This window comes from Phalangium opilio, unplaced genomic scaffold (genome assembly GCF_054372755.1).
Source record: "Phalangium opilio isolate 3A_F unplaced genomic scaffold, DU_Popi_V2 ptg000089l_1, whole genome shotgun sequence".
NCBI lineage: Eukaryota > Metazoa > Arthropoda > Arachnida > Opiliones > Phalangiidae > Phalangium > Phalangium opilio.
Genome location: NW_028324194.1, coordinates 7,180,663 through 7,193,892, shown reverse-complemented (window position 1 = coordinate 7,193,892; position 13,230 = coordinate 7,180,663).

Sequence of the window (13,230 nt, the reverse complement as noted above, 5' to 3'; positions counted from 1 at the left end):
AAACAGAGGGGGCGTCCTTTATGATTTCGTACTGTACGACCCTTCCTAAACGCTGAGGATGCTGGGAGCATGGACGAACCAATACTGAAGGACCGATGGCAGCCCATAGAGCCCCATACAAAGCGACTAAACAATCAATGTTAAGCTTACTTCCCCCTTTTCAGCCCCAAAATGGACGGGGGTTATGAAAAATACTGAGTCGAATCCCGGAAAACGCTAGCGCCATCTAGACAAAATAAGACGTTAGCTGCTTCACTCTTTAGAACGATGATTCCCCCATATGCCCCCACTCTCCGGTTTGCTACTATCTGCCGCTAGAAGGCAAATTAACAAGTAATTTCAACTTTCTCCCTCTGCCATCCGTCCTTCAGTATTATTTCTGGGAGGACTTCTTTGCCCTTCCGTAAGTGGGGGTACAGAGGCAACTGGGTGCCACTCCATCCATCTCTCCTTCAAGGCGAATGTTTCTTCTCTGTTGGAATTAATAGAAAGGTCTGTTCAAAATATAAATTTCCATAATGGTACATAGCATTGCCAGTGGCACAGTATAAGTTCTCCCCATATTAGCCGAGTCGGTCTTTTGAACCGTATTATCGATAGAGCATCAGCTGGAATATAATGCATTTTACAACAAAACCCTTTTGATGTAGGAATGATAATGTTTGAACCTTTCGTGCCAAGATTTTTGGCCTAGAGCCGCGCGCTCGCGCCTCTTTGTCTTCAGACTGGAAAAAATCTATATTGCTTAGACGAAAAGTTTGAACTTTGTCAGAATTGAGAAGCTTCAGTGTTGAATTCATTGTAGCTTCTCAGGTTCGTATAAAGTCGGGAAAATCAAGTCACATAAAAACCTATTAAATGGATTGTGTTAAATGGAAAATCAAGCGAATTTTTTATCGTTTATTCTATTAATTATAAGACCAATCTGCATATAGTGAAACATCCAGGAAATACAAAATTAAATTTCAAAGTTAATTCAAAATATTCTACACTTCCGCCCTTAAAACGTTCTAATGTTTGTAAGATGTGTGCCGTAAGTATGACAATACCTATACTTCGTAATGCAAGTGAGAGACTTACAGCTCGAGCTATAGTTCGAGAACGACGGAAGCGAGAATTGAAGTCCTACACTCGGTGGTTAATTTTGCAGGGCTTCCATCTAAGTCCTATTTAGTCTGCATTACTAAGCCTTTGACAGAAGCGCCTCACCTGGCCTCCTTAGCTTTACCTCGAATCTATGACCTACGTTACTATATGACAAGCTCTCAGTAACCAGTGACAAACTTATGAACATATGACGTCACCATGAGCTTGAGCCGTTCATAATATGAGCAAATTATGGGAATTTACGGTACACTCTGTTTAAATATTCCCAAAGGTTGAAGCTCTAATAATGTAGCTCATGGTACTATGGGCCCATGTTATAGATGTTACCAGAATTATCATGAATTTATTCATTAACATGAATATACATCTGCATTGACCAGTTAAACTACATATTCAGGGATGGGAGGGGCTTAGTTTAAGTGACGTCAGAGAATTGCCGGCGGTTTGTTTTTAAAGCTAAAGCTCTTGTCATTCGAAAGGCTAATTATGCTTGTAAATTGATCAACTACCGCGTAAATTCTACCTCCAACAGCAGGGAAAAACCCAGCAAGATCAATTCTCACCATTTCAGATGTTGGTAGTTAATTTTCAACCGTTTCATTTTCCTTATAGCCAAGGCTTAGCACTTTACCACCAGTTATAAGTTTTAGATTAGGATAAACATGGCACGCACTTGATATAATTTCCTTTAAAAGATCAATATCACCTTTAGACATCGTGTTGAGATATTTATTCACGTATCGGCGATCATTTTTAGTATTCACTTGTCAGTTGACGCAGTTTTTTTTTTTTTTTTTTTTTTCCACCTACTAGCACTAGTGCTTAGCCGTTAGGCCTTGAGCACCAGGAAGAATTGAGCGGGAGACCCTACGCGGCCCAGCACTGACGGGGGCCGCTAGGTCGTATGTGTGTAAGCAGGGAAGGAAATGAGGTTTACTTGGGAGGTGACGGAAGGTGGCATTGGGGTAAGTCACCTCCGGCGGACACGGGACAGTCGGCACCTATAGGGGAGGAACGCCGACATGTGTCGTATTCCCTCAAACTTTGCCGCCCAGAAGCTTGGCTTACAGGAGTGCGCCACACTCCCGGCTAGTTGACGCAGTTTGGTAAACCTGACCTAAAATTGTATCCCTCATGCAATTTTGTTAAACTGGTCGTCTGCTGTTCGAACTTCCAGGTGTCTCGATTTTGATTGGCTACCGCGATGACGTTAAACGCGTTTGTAATAGAAAGGTCCCTCCCATCCCTGAATAACATGATAGAAAGGCTAATGATACACATATATATTCATGTTAATGAATAAATTCATGGAATTATGTAATACTTTTGTTCGAGAGAAGTGTACCACAAAGCGGAGTAATTGTAACATGATTCTTCCCAACATCATTTTACATTTGGAGCAAGGTTACTAAACCGAATCACATACGCCATAAATAGTTCCCTCATCTTTACTCTATTAGCGTTTAACTATTTGACAAGGCGCATGCGCCTGTGTGTTTTTGTCCCACGTCAAGACAATCAAGGTTTGTGGGTTGATTGCTGAGTTATAGAATTCACCCCTCATGGTGCTATGCCCATTTGAAGCTTGTTAGGCAGGAGAGCAAACGAAAAGGTGTATGAGCCTGGGAAGAATGACGTTGCATAACTAAAGTATTAAGAGAAAGAGAGTACAGAGTGTCATCCTTCTTCTATTATCCCCTTCTGATGTTACTTGATCAATCGAGAGTCTATTATGATTCACATCTTAATTAGGCACTTAGATGAGTCTCCCCTTTCTTTTTTTCAATTTCCTTGTTAAATTACACTGTACAACAACAATAAAGAGAATAAAACCCTTCTTTATATATCATTTTATCTTTATGCTCAGCTAGGTAATTGACTTGGAGTGAATAGCCAGGTGTACTTTTTTTGGTTGAACGTTTTTTATCATAGCGTTCGCTGCCGTTCTTCTCTTATCTATTTCATCTTTTCCGATCGTTATTTTTTTCATTTCAACTTTTTAATGAGGTCATTTTTTACCCAAGGCCTCGTTACTTTAAGTATTGAAAAAATACCCCTACAGGAATTTCAACCTAAGCCTATAAACTTGCGTAGACATACAGTCGCGTATAGACAGCTAGTGCCACCTATGGAACACCTTTGCAATTAGAAAACTTAAAAATGGTTGCCTCCATGCGAAAGGTGCTCCAATTGTTATTAGGTTACTAAATTAAGGCAACGGGAACAAATACTTCCGCGTAGAGTTTGCAAGTTCTCTCCCAACCAACCTTGCTGAGGTTAACGGTAATAGTTAGTAGAGGGCCCTGTTGGTTAGCTCTGACAGACCGAGCTAGCCACCACACCTCTATGCATGTAATGAGCGGAGCCTCCGAGATGAACTAGACCCATGCGTGTCGCGAAGCGAGAATATTTGTTTAACCAATTTAGTTCGCCGTGATTTTACGCTTGGGGGCGCTGACACGGCCGTAAAATAAACAAAGTTCAACCCCGTGACCCTGTTGACTGCTTAAGTATTTGGGCCTAGGTCGCGGATTGTAAGTATACATTTATATTACTCTTACGGAATTATTTTAATTAAAATAATTTATTTTGTTGTCATCAATACAATCTAACCGAAAGATTCAATCCTATGAAAAACATTAACATGTACAAAAATGGGCCAAGCCTCGCCTCGTGACCTCTCCGCCGTAAAACGTTCTGAGATCCCATGTAGAGCCAAGTCTGCCTTTTGTTCTCATTCAATCGCCAATTGAACAATTATGTTATAAATTAAGTCCTTTTCCTAATTAATAACCAATATTCTTTGACTCTATCATTATTATACATCTTTGTTCGTATCAAAAATATCCTGACTTGGCAATCGCAGGTAAGTAATATTAAAAGGAAGTCGAGGGGATATTCACTAAATCGTTGCCTATTTTAAAATAATCGAAGGGGATGACCTGCTCTTGCCAAGTCACGATATTTTTGATACGAACAAAGATGTATAATAATGATAGAGTCAAAGAATATTGGTTATTAATTAGGAAAAGGACTTAATTTATAACATAATTGTTCAATTGGCGATTGAATGAGAACAAAAGGCAGACTTGGCTCTACATGGGATCTCAGAACGTTTTACGGCGGAGAGGTCACGAGGCGAGGCTTGGCCCATTTTTGTACATGTTAATGTTTTTCATAGGATCTCACTTCTTTTTGTTAGAGCTCGGCATTTTCGATCAATTATCCACAAGTTGGTGGATAACCGATTATTTGTAAACAAATTTGTGGATTATAATACGATTTAACATGTAAGTTCTGTGGATAATTTTCGGGTATGGATAAAGATAAAATAAAGTGGATAATTGATCGAAAATGCCGAGCTCTACTTTTTGTAGACCCTCGGTAGTTACATTAAAACAAGACCCTCTCGTGGTACTTCGTTTGCCAATATAATCGCTAACGTTTGTCCTTATTTACGCTGAATTACCCCTTTCGACCCGCAGAGAATATGTAATAAAGATTGTTACGCGATATCCTAATATAAGAAAGTAGCATCAGTTACAACTTTCGGTTAACTTTGGACCATTACGTCCTTTCATCAAGAACACACACTATTTCTGTTGAAAAGACGGCAGCGCCATCTAGTTTTAAAATTAAGAACTAAAGAACAATTTTATAAAAATTTCGGGATGTTTTAATTTTTCTGTGCTTTATAAAATAAATTAAAACTAAATCCTGAATTTTAAGTTTCTATCTACCCTAGAAGTACCTTAGAATTTTGATGATCGGTGAGTGAGTGAGTGAGTGACAAAATAAGGTAAATTTCACCTTCGATATATCGAAAAGTATATAGGGTAGGAACTTGAAATTTGGAAACTATAGCTAGGATTGACAGTCCTCGCGGCAAGCAAAATTTCAGACTTTTACCTGTACCCATCACGAAGTTACAGTGGGCTTAAAAGTGCCACGAGTTGCTTCGAGAAAAGGATGTCAGTGCTCGACTTGGCTGGGAGCACTGCCGTGCTCCCAGATAAAAAGTGAAGAGACCCAAAAACATTTACGTTAATTTTAGTATGAAACTTTTCTCTATCATAAAAATTTTATGAGTGACCCCTAAAATATCAACGATAATTTAAGGAAGACCCCTGTCACAACGGTAATATAAGCGCCATCTCGTACACATATATGGTGAAAATATTTTCCTTAACAAACTGGATATTTCCCCACAAAAAATTTGACATGCATGGGCCTAGTTCATTTCGGAGGCTCCGTAATGAGCGACTGGCTTAGTGTGGAGTTGTGGACATCCCTTCATAGACAAAAATTATTATTACAGAAGTTTATAAGATATGTTCCAAAAGTATGACACTACCTGTACTTCGTAATGCTAGAGACTTACAGCTCGAGCTAGTTCGAGAACGACGGAAGCGACAATTGACTAAACTCGGTTTTGCAGTCTTAGTGTGCATTACTAAGCCTTTGACAGCGCCTCACCAGGCGTCGCTTTACGAGAATCTATGATGACCTACGTCACTTCAAGACAAGCTCTAAGTAACCCCTTACAAACTTATGGAACATTTTATGGACTTTTGATATATAAACTGAATCATAAGAGTAAGAATTCTTGCAAATTTTAAGAAGCATCTATTCTGCTTCATATATTTATAGTTGTTTGCAAGTAAAAATTTAAGATAAGGTGAGATACAGTTCCTTAAAGGTCAGAGTACTTACTATTTGAACATAGTAGATGGCAAGGGATTAAAGTAAACGAATTTTTGTCTTTCCTTGGTGTGGTGGTTTCGAGCAGCAGATCTAACAAAGTTCAAGTCTATTTCACTGATCCTCTGAATCTTGCTGAAATGGAAAAAATTCATACATAGAAAACGATGGAAACTTCAAATATAGCTCGTTTTGATTTTCGATAAAGGAAAAAATGAAAAATAGATTGCGGACGAGAGAGATTGGGTTTGAAAATAACGCCATCCTTTTTGACGCTGATTAGTTTTGCGCTTTCCTTTTTTGATTTAAATTTGGCCCCAAAGAAAAAGAGGACTCTACCACCGAAATGGCAAAAATTTCTATTTTAACTTTCATAAATAAGTGAAAGAAGTTTATTCAGAGAAGTGGTATTCATCCAAAAGTTTTATCTACTTTGACTAGAAGTATTGAGGTAACCAAATTCTTCACTTGGCGAAAGTGAATATTCTTGATAACACACCGACGGTTGGCCCTCTAGTAGCGGTTTCTGAATTTTCCCTCCAAAACGTGAGACGCTCGCGGTGGTAGACGGCCGAACTAGATTCAAGCACCCGCGTCCGTGTTCCGCGGCTTTAGGTTGAGGGGAAGGGGTAGGATTTTTTTTTTGGAACTCGACCAATTTTTCTCTCTGTAGTGTAGGCGCGATGGAAGCGGTGGCATAAAATCCTCAAATTTGTTCACTAGTGCTAGGATCTACTACCAATGCTAGAGCTTTTTACTTCTAGTCTCATCTTTACTACCAATGCTAGAGCTCTTTACTTCTAGTCTCATCTTACTTCTGTTTATAATATTTTAAATGTTGTCACGTACTTAACTTAATCTCAATAGAGGCTATTCTATTTTTATTTAACTTTAATTACCATAATGTACTATTCTATAAAATATAAAATACGGATTTTTTCGACCAAAATCACAACATCAATTTATATAAAATCCCCCAGGGAAACTTTTCCTACCAGATATGTCATAAATTTATAAAGCCTGGTTTTCACTGCCGAAAATTTCACGGGGGAACTTAACTATAATCATAACTTCATAAGATATGTTTGTCACTGGTTAGTGAGAGCTTGTCATGAAGTGACGTAGGTGAAACGTTATAGATTCTGGGTAAAGCGACGCCTCTGTGAGGCGCTGTCAAAGGCTTAGTACAAACTATATAGGAAGATGGAAGTGCTGCAAAACTAACCGAGTGTACTCTGCAATTCTCGCTTGTCGTTCTCGAACAAGCTCGAGCTGCAAGTCTCTAGCATTACGAAGCATAGGTATTGTCATACTTATGGTGATGTCTATTGTACTTTAGGGTGAGGCTAAAGGTTGGCATTTCGCCACGGGTTTCTCGAGACCCTGAAAATTATGCAACAAATTCTTAAACTCTAAATGTGTTTCCAAAGGTTTCTTTGGCCAGCATGGAGGAATTACACAAACCACAAAATTCATAAAACTCCAAAGGTGTTCTCTCGTCTTGCTTCTAACCGTATGCCAAATTGAAAACAATTCTAAAAGCCCCAAAACGGTTTCCTCACTCTTGACTTTATCCTCAAGAAGGTAGTGTAGGCGTACACTACCTCCTTTGCAAGCTTAAACACTAGTAAACATTCAAATACGGAATTTTTATTCTAAAAATGACAAAATGTTTTTGTCCAACCTAACGTTAGAAGTTCTCGCTGGGTTATGGTTTTACAACTGAAGGTGGACTTCTGACTAGTTGAATAGTATATTTGCTTTTTGGAATTGTATAAGAAATATATAGACATCATCGACGGTTGTTATCAGTAGATGATCATTTGGTTTTCTATCCAATAGTCAAGCTTATCTGGATGGAAAACGAAAGAAATGAAAATGGAAAAGGGTTGAGAATCTGCTCGCTAGTTATTATCCCGAAATGTAGAGGGGCATTTTTTCAATGTTAGTCCTAAAAATCCATTCGACAATTGGTGCACCAACTAAAATTGATGTTCAAATTTGCCTATTACTTATCGTAAAACCAATCGCGCCTCTAAAAGCCCTCAAATTCTATATTGTTTACTCAACATTTCAACAAGGATTCAAGGAAAAAAAATCTGATAAAGTTTTCGTTCAGATTTTGAAAGCTCCCTTCCTCCCCTCGGATATGGATGAAAAAAAACAAGACAGGCAACTTCGTCCATCAAGTAATAAGTTTGGATGTTGAGAATTGAGATCGTTTTACCTTCTTTCTTCTATAATCACCCTCATTCACTCGCGGATCGTGCTATCATAAGATATGTTCCAGACTTACAGTTCGAGCTAGTTCGAGAACTACAAGCGAGAATTGATGAAGTCTTACACTCTGTGTTTAATTTTGCAGTCCATCTAGTCCAATTTAGTCTGCATTACTAAGCCTTTGACAGCAGCGCCTCACCAGGCGTTGCTTTACCTCGAATCTATGACCTACGTCACTTCATGACAAGCTCCAGTTTCTAAGTTACCAGTGACAAACTTATGACCAACATATCTTATGAACCTATGGTACTATCAGGAAGCAGATATGCGCTGAAATTTCTAAACATTCAATGAGAACTACAGTTCAAATGTGAAAGAAAAATCCTCAAAAACTCTGGATTAGAATGTCTTGTTTGACGTAGCTACACGCTCAAATTGAAAACCGTGTTTTTCTACAAAATCCAGTGGGTTCAAAAAAAAAGAAACCGTTTCAAAATATCAGAAGTGAAAAATTAGCGATAACAAAAGAGTGTTAGTGAAAGAAGGGTGACGAAACTCGACCTTGGCAAGTTTCATGCCCTACTGGCCCGAGATGTTCTCACCAGCAACGTCTCTTGCTGATAACGGATGTCAGTCTCTTTACACAGTGTTCCTCCGTACTTCTCGATTGTAGTTTTTATCCCATTTTAGGCATATAGTTCCCCTATACATTGTACGGGGAAATAAAGCTCTGAGATTTGGCGGTGAGCTAATGTTAAATCAATTCGGTAGTGGCATCAACGAAGTTCCTGAATCAATCATAAATCCACTTTAGATAAGGGGAAGCCTCCTTACATTTAACCCTCCTTTCGCGCTCCCTGTATCAGGATGCCTTAGCTATTCGACTCCAATAGCACCTAGGGTGTTCTAAAGAGGATAGTAGAACCCAAGTGCAGTTGGCTTTATGAGAGACTTTGAGTCCAAAATAAGCTGTGCCATTTTCCTACAAAGGACGCCGTGTACAAGTTATGGTTAGTGAGGAGTGGGTTAGGGGTGACCCCTTAATTAAATTAGAATTGTCTCTCGACAATAAAAACAAGTTGGGAAACCAAAATAAACCTCTCCGAGTCGAGACGCAATTAAGTGGTTTTTCTTAAATAAATAATTAAATAAATAAATACAGGGTGTTTCTGAAAAGTCCATCACAAATTAAGGGGCGTGTTTATGGGACCAAACTGAGCGGAAAGTACCAAAGAACATGGGGTGTACAACATTTTGTTACGGAGATATGGCCTTCCAAACATTCGCCCCTAAAACAAGGAAATATCCAAAAATGAGGAGTAACACTTAAGACCGACTAACCAGCTTGTTTAAAATTACTAGACAATTTCAATAGCCTTTAATCGAACAATTGATTTCTACCTTTACTAATCAGAAGCGTATAAATGAGTAGAAGTATGCCTACGGTGGTAATGTAAAATTAATCCCAAGTGACATGATGTTTCAAGATCTTCCCAGCACCAAGTAAAATGGTTCTGATTGAAGGGACTTTTATTAGCACAGCGTAAACAACGTTATTTTCAGGAATTAGTCCAAATGTCCACGGGCGGCATTACAAAAACGAGGCAGTCTTTCGAATGATACTTGGACATGTTGGAAGATCCCTGGCTTGTTCCTGTTATCTCAAACCGTAAAAAGCTACGCAAATCTTCATCATCACGGACAACACTCTTGTACGTTAGGTATGACCTTGAGAAAACCTAAAAGGACATCTCGAATGTATTTGAAAAACCCATCTCCAATTAAGGGGCGTGTTGTTTGTTTCCAACAGAGTAAACTCGCCCAGAGAACAATTACAATGCAGAGCCACGTTTCGGCGTTAATGGCCCACAAAGGTGGTCCCAAACAAAAGAACAAACTTTAATTTGTTTCGTTCAGTAAGTATTTCATGTGTCATAGATAAAACGCCATGATTAATGCACAAAGAAAATGTTTTTGACAAGTTTTTGGACCGCGATGCTGAAATGTGGTGGTGCACCATCGTGCATGAACCACATTCTGTTTATTAAACCTAAGGGTACGTCTTCGAGTAGTTCTGGTAAATCGTCCCGTAAGAACTACAAGTAAGCCACACCGTTTAACCTGGGCTCTAGGAAATATGGCCCAATTAAATTGTCACCCACAATACCACACCACACGTTTAAGCTGAATTGTACTTTGTGAATTCTAACGCAAGTTGCGTGTGGTTTTTTCTTAATCAGCAAACCAATTGGCGGCTGCTTGTTTTTGGATCGTCCTCGAAAATAGTGAGAACTTCGCCTATTCTTAAAAAACAGAGCACTAAAACAGAGCACTATGTTTTTTAAGAAAGGAATAAAAGAGGTTTCACGTACATGTGTTTGTTTTATTAAACTCATAATTCAACGAAGTCTGTTACAATGCCTTTCTTCACAAATGCCGAATATGCGGATATGCACCTAATGTATGGACTAGCCGAGGGGAATGCCGCTGCAGCTGTACGCTTGTATCAGGAAAGATTTCCGCAGAGGCGACTACCAAATCGACTGACGTTCGAGGCTGTGGACAGACGTTTGAGGCAAGATGGACGAATCCAACCGGCTGGACCTCAACCTAGAGCGAGAGCCATCCCAGAGGCCGTAGAAGACGAAGTTCTCACCATTTTCGAGGACGAGCCTGAATCAAGTACCCGCCAAGTTGGTCGCCGATTAGGCGTAAACCACACGCTCGTGTGGAAAATCCTCAGAAGCCACCGGTTTCATCCTTTCCATGTTCAAAAAGTTCAAGGTTTGAATCCAGCGGACTACCCACGACGCACGGCGTTTTGTCAGTGGTTTCTGGCTAAAGTAAACGATATCGATTTCCCACGGGATTTGTTGGTTACTGACGAAGCTAACTTTTCACGGGATGGTATTATTAACTTACATAATAAACATCAATGGTCCCAGCTAAACCCCCACGCAACTTGCGTTAGAAGTCACCAAGTACAATTCAGTTTAAACGTGTGGTGTGGTATTGTGGGTGACAATTTAATTGGGCCAAATTTCCTAGAGCCCAGGTTAAACGGTGTGGCTTACTTCCAGTTCTTACGGGACGATTTACCGGAACTACTCGAAGACGAACCCTTAGGTTTGGTAAACAGAATGTGGTTCATGCACGATGGTGCACCACCACATTTCAGCATCGCGGTCCGAAATTATCTTAACGCGACCTTCCCTTTGCGGTGGTTAGGTCGAGGTGGACCTGTGGAGTGGCCTGCTCGATCACCCGATCTGAACCCTTGTGATTTCTTTCTTTGGGGCCACCTGAAAGACTTAGTTTATCAGACTGAAGTGCCCGATGTTGAAGAGCTACGTCGACGAATAATTCACGGCTGTCAAACAATTCGCGAAACTCCAGGCATTTTTCAACGTGTAAGGGAATCATTTGTAAGACGTGCTAATGTGTGCCTTAACGCGGGTGGTGAACACTTTGAACAATTTTTGTAACTAGTTGCAATTAAATGTTAAAACTTGTCAATAAATTCATTTTCTTCGTGCATTAATCATGGCGTTTTATCTATGACACATGAAACACTTACTGAACGAAACAAATTAAAGTTTGTTCTTGTTTTTGGGACCACCTTTGTGGGCCATTAACGCCGAAACGTGGCTCTGCATTGTAATTGTTCTCTGGGCGAGTTTACTCTGTTGGAAACAAACAACACGCCCCTTAATTGGAGATGGGTTTTTCAAATACATTCGAGATGTCCTTTTAGGTTTTCTCAAGGTCATACCTAACGTACAAGAGTGTTGTCCGTGATGATGAAGATTTGCGTAGCTTTTTACGGTTTGAGATAACAGGAACAAGCCAGGGATCTTCCAACATGTCCAAGTATCATTCGAAAGACTGCCTCGTTTTTGTAATGCCGCCCGTGGACATTTGGACTAATTCCTGAAAATAACGTTGTTTACGCTGTGCTAATAAAAGTCCCTTCAATCAGAACCATTTTACTTGGTGCTGGGAAGATCTTGAAACATCATGTCACTTGGGATTAATTTTACATTACCACCGTAGGCATACTTCTACTCATTTATACGCTTCTGATTAGTAAAGGTAGAAATCAATTGTTCGATTAAAGGCTATTGAAATTGTCTAGTAATTTTAAACAAGCTGGTTAGTCGGTCTTAAGTGTTACTCCTCATTTTTGGATATTTCCTTGTTTTAGGGGCGAATGTTTGGAAGGCCATATCTCCGTAACAAAATGTTGTACACCCCATGTTCTTTGGTACTTTCCGCTCAGTTTGGTCCCATAAACACGCCCCTTAATTTGTGATGGACTTTTCAGAAACACCCTGTATAATTGATATTAATTTTTTTAATCGACAGTAATTTACCTTAATTCTAGTTAAGTAGTTTTAAGAAACTTCATTTCTAAATTCATTTTAAATATAGCTATTGTTGACGTTTGAATTCTGGCGTATGCCTCTTTAAATTTTTTTTTGGGAAATTTAGGGTATATAAGTTGGGCGATTGATTCACTATAAATGATAAGAACAGTCGCAATTGCGTGAACCTTTGGTGGAAGCCAAGCCATGGTGAGGCTAGTCGTTTCTCGTAACCCTAGCCCATCGCCGCGTACTTCATAACCGAACGATGGGAGTAGAAGCCAAAAATTGCTTTCTGCGAACACGTTTGCTCCGATTTGCCAACTGCAAACGCGATGACAAACACGCACACACAGACACGTCTAGTGTAATACCTCTCCGTGGCATCATCGTCACTCGAAGCTCGAGGTAATAATAACTCAAGCAAGTACAATATTTCTGTTGTTTTGCGCTCATTCCTACATTTTTATTACACTTTCCAAGAGCAAGGGCCTGAAATGAGCGGATAATGACTCGACAAAAAGGGAGGGATTTTTCAAATGTGGGGAAATTCCCAGGTTTACGTGATGACTCTAGAGTTCAATTGTCCTTAGCTAATGGACGAGTCCCCACCCTCTAGTTCGTCTGTAATGGCTACTATACTGCTAAAAGCCTTAAACCTGAAGCAAATCGTCTGAATTATCCAAAACATCTACTCACATAAACTTTGAAACTAGTGTTTATGTAAACAGATTTCAGTGAGACCCTTTAAACAAGATGGCTCCGGCCAGATTAACGTTTTGCGCGACCTCATTTCTCTACACGCCACGCGGTAATTCTCGATTGCACAGGCAATAGT